Source organism: Callorhinchus milii, unplaced genomic scaffold (assembly GCF_018977255.1).
Source record: "Callorhinchus milii isolate IMCB2004 unplaced genomic scaffold, IMCB_Cmil_1.0 Scaffold22, whole genome shotgun sequence".
In the NCBI taxonomy this organism is placed as follows: Eukaryota; Metazoa; Chordata; class Chondrichthyes; order Chimaeriformes; family Callorhinchidae; genus Callorhinchus; species Callorhinchus milii.
Genome location: NW_024704763.1, coordinates 3459409 through 3463837, shown reverse-complemented (window position 1 = coordinate 3463837; position 4429 = coordinate 3459409). Strand labels below are relative to the sequence as shown.

Below are 4429 nucleotides of genomic sequence, written 5' to 3'. Positions count from 1 at the left end.
AACCTGAAATAATAAAAAACATGAACTGTTGGCCTCAAGCCATTAAGTGCAGGGAGGAGAAATTCCACTTGGGTCCAGCCTCACCCTCCCGCTGACCCCCCACCTCCACCTCCCCCCTCACACCCCTTTGGCTGCAGAAGGTTATTTTTTGGTGCTGCTAAAGAAAAGAGCCGGTTGAGTGATATAAGAGTTAGCAACACATTTTAGATGGAGTGTTTTCTAAATTCTCAAGGGTTCAGTGCTCAAGCTGAACATAGTAGGTTTGAAGCCTGGAAATTGTGATAGTGCTGAACCTTGGCAAATTACAATGCCAAGTTCATACTTAAGGCTCCCTGAACGTAGAGTTCTAGTAACTCATTATTTCTGTGAAAAGTAAAATACATCTCTTTCCTTTGCAACTTTTCCCAATTTTATTGGAACCACATTGATTCTTTAAACTTTCCTCTTTTGTGCTCCCAAGCTTCCTTTGTGTTGTCCTAAGCAACCTTTCTCCTCTGTGTTTTGTGAAGCGAAATTCCATTGCACAGCTTCCATTATAAGCTTGTACATTCCCAGGTTCAGAAAGTAATGTTTAGGCAAAGTGTGGGGGGTAGGGGGGGAAGGATTCAAACTCTGTTGTATGTCAAAGTGGCCTTCAGCCACTCTGCCCCCACCTCTGGAACTCTATCCCGCAGTCCTGCTACCTCGCCCCTTCCCTTGACTCCTTCAAGATCCATCTCAAGACCGTCTTTTCGACTGTGCCTTCGATCCCTCCTGCCCTCCACACTGCCCGATCCTAACCCTAGCTGGGGTCCGAAACACTGACTGACGGTCCAAAGCCTTGGGACATCCTCCTGACACGAAAGGCGCTATACAAATATAATTTTGTTATTGTTGTTGTTGAGTGTAGGAGGAAGGGAAGATTGAAGGAGGTGAAGAATGCAGTCTTGAGGTTCTGGGAAGACTGAGTTCCAGGAGAAGTCGTGAGACAAGTTTTCACCCACACATCATCCAATCATCACGAGACTTCACTGTCTCCGTCACCAAATAGATTAGCACCAAAGTCCTCACCCTCATTTATAAATCCCTTCACACTCTAGACCTAACACTTCCCATCTCTGTGATCTATTTCACTCTACCGCTCACCCCTTCTTCTCAGCTAACTGAGGCCATTGGTGGCTGAGCCTTTGGCTACAATTTCCCTAACATTTGAAACGCTTTTACTACCCCTCTGAATCCCTCCTCTCCCTCACCCAGGAGCTCTTCCCGTGAACAGTCAATGATCCTAAGGGATGAACATGAATTATCAGCGAGGATAGAATATCGTAATTACACTTTTATGTGTTTCTAAGGAGTATCATTTAAGGAGCAACAAGCACTTTAAAAGGCAACTTCATTACACTTCAATTTTCTCTCCAGATGCATGTTTAATATTTATAGGAATACTGAGAGAATTGCAAATGCATTAACAGACTATAAAACATATCCCTGGCATTGATTTACATGCATTTGATATCAACACACAGTTACTGACATGACATTGCTCGGGTTTAAAGGGACTCCATTAAGATCAGAGGAAAACACCTGATGGCGGTCGTATAACTGCAGCTAGTTTAAATGATCATTAGACTCGGTGCTTCCATTAAGGGGTCTGATCAGAGTCATACCGATTTACAGGGACAGAGTGCTCCCAAAGAGATATTTGTAGAGTGAAATTGAATGAATGGGAAAGAATGAATCATTTTGGTTTGCAAGCCAAGAATTCCTGAACATCTCCCAAGCACCCCGAGGCTACAGCTTATTAGTGTGTAAGGCTGATTCTCCACAATTTGTTTTGCACCTCAATGGGAAACGCTTAAGAGGACGACAGGAAGCAATGTGTGCCAGCAAAAGTAATTTATTCAGAAAAATGCTGTTAGAATTCAGCAGCACTATATGTGCTCTGCCCGACATCTATCTTAGTGAATTATGGGATGTTGAAATTGTCCGCTGAGATTAACTATTAACAGATTAGTATCTGCTAAAGTCAAATAAGGCTATTTATCTGATGCTTAACGGTGTGCTGTGTGGATAGACTACAAAATGATGCACTTAAATTCAAATTATAAATGGCAAACAGTCTAACTTGCTGTTTATTTTTGTGGCTTGCAGACACTTTATAAAGTCATAAGAAAGCAATGACCTTCGGCCAGTTCACAAGGCCACAGCATGTCCATCGGTTGGTGGAGATCCCCTGGACAGAGCAGAGCAGTCAGGATGGACTAGCATCTCACTCCACCAGAGTCAAAATGTACCTCATTTATCTCACAAAAGTAGTTACAATGAGTCAGTCAGTTACATTGAGAGAGGTTGGAATAGAGGAAGTGGAAATTGTCATATTGGTATATTAAGGGTGTTGTTCCAAGAATGGGGATGGGTGCCATTTGGGAAAGACTAGAAGAAAGCCTTATACTCTATCTACTCCGCTAAGTATCTGACCCGGGAGCATGGCATGGGATAAAGTAGAAGGTTTTTACATACAAAACTTAAGTGTACTGTACGGAACCTGGGAGTGCTAAATGCCAATGCTAGATTAATTGACATTCAGCACTCACAGGTCACATACAGTACACTTAAAATATGGTGTAAAAGATCCCTCTACTCTTCTATTTCCCAGCACTAAAATCTCTCACCTTAATAAGTACAAAATTCTTAAGGATTACATGCCAATTATTCCTGAAATCTCTCCAGCCCCTTGGTATAAAAACTGTGCACTTTCACTCACATTAATGCGGTCTCCTGCTGATCTGAGTTGAAAGTAGTGGGAGGCACTAATAATAATTGGATATTGATGGAACACATTTGCATAGGTTATTGTTAAATGCACTGGAAAAAAAACGGCAAGCATAGCTAATGAATGCTAATGGAGGAGTCTAAACCAAATGGAATTTTTATGACAGCGTATAATTCACCGTCTTTAAAAGTGAAGGAGGGTCTGCAGTGGAGCTGGGGGCGGGAGGGGGAAGAGGAAACAGCGAGATCTCAAGTTTTCATATTCTTAGGCTCACGACCATTGTATGTCTGAAAATGTAAGATTTCAAGAATTTTGGAAAGATTCTTGAACCTGCATCTTATTTTGGAAACCATTTTCCTGCATATCCAGTTAGAAATTGTGGAAATTTGGCTTCCACATTAAAATTAGGGAATTTCCAAAAATCTGCAAAATCTTAATTTTTAAGAGACCATGTGAAATGGAAGCTTTTCGATTGGCAGATCTGTGTTGCACTTGAATTTCCCCTTCGAGGAATTGAGGCTGGAAAATATACACAGCATTCGAGTTACAAAGGCAAAACAAGCCATTAAAGTGCTGATCACTCAAAAAGCAGGCGAGTTCTACTTAATACAGTCGCTTCCAGCAAGGACTTGGTGCTAGATATGACTTTGGGGAGCTCATGTGATAAGGTTCAGTTTAGTCCAACACACATGGTTAAGGACAATTATATGCATGAAAAAGTCAGCTTGGAGAATGCGGTCACTTTTTTTAAAAAGCTATTTATCTTTTGTTTCCCAAATGCAATATTCAAAACAGCGAGGGAGGAGAGGCTCTTTACTCAGACTAGAAGCTTGTGAAGTCAGCAAATAATAGCCACCAATTATAAAACTAGCTTCAAAATTTAAGACCGTATTTAAGAATTTTCCAAATGCTGCACACTCTGACATGCTAAGAAAATATAGTAAATCCAGACCAAGGTGAAATTTTTACCCTCAGCTCTCTTACAATAATAATAATCCTTGCATTTGTTATAGCGCCTTATCACGTCTTTGAGACGTCTCAAAGCACTTCACAGAATTACTGTAAAGTAATTTGACTGTATATTTTATGGGCGAAAAGCGGCAGTCAATTACGCACAGCAGCGTCCCACAAACAGTCGTGGATTGAGTGACCAAATCATTTTCTTAAATTCATATTGAAGGAATTATTACCCCCGGAAATGCGATCCACCAATCGTCTAACAACCAAATTCCTACTTACTGCTAGATAAACAGAGGCATGTGGAGTAAGGAAACTTGCCCCACATTTCATCCTGCTGGGAATCGAACCCAGGCCCTCTCACTTCCGAGGCGAGCGCTCTAATCACTAAACTACAAGACTTATAAGGCCCTCTCTGAGTGAGTTTGCTAATTTAGTAATAAAGGACACCAGGAGAAACTCCCTTTTTTTTCGAACAATGCCATGGGCTTTCTTACAAGCTAAAGTTTGTTGCATTTTACCTCAGGTCACAGAGGTGAAAGGTTGGTGCCAAACCCTCTGTGCCTCCTAGACAATGTTTAGTTGCATGTAATGGAGAACATGCACCCTTGTTCAGGTATCACATTGCAAATTAAATTGAATGTATTGTGCTCAGCTGAAGTTGTATCAACCCCAAAAGGAAGAACATGAACCAGTGCTGCTTTTCATTGTGTTTTTACT

At 41.3% G+C, this 4429-nt stretch overlaps 1 non-coding gene across 1 annotated transcript; it reads right to left on the bottom strand.

Moving 5' to 3' along the window:
- Positions 1-4038: 4038 nt before the first annotated feature.
- Positions 4039-4111, bottom strand: trnap-cgg. The gene has a single exon. It is a non-coding gene; the product is annotated as a tRNA-Pro (tRNA).
- Positions 4112-4429: the final 318 nt, after the last annotated feature.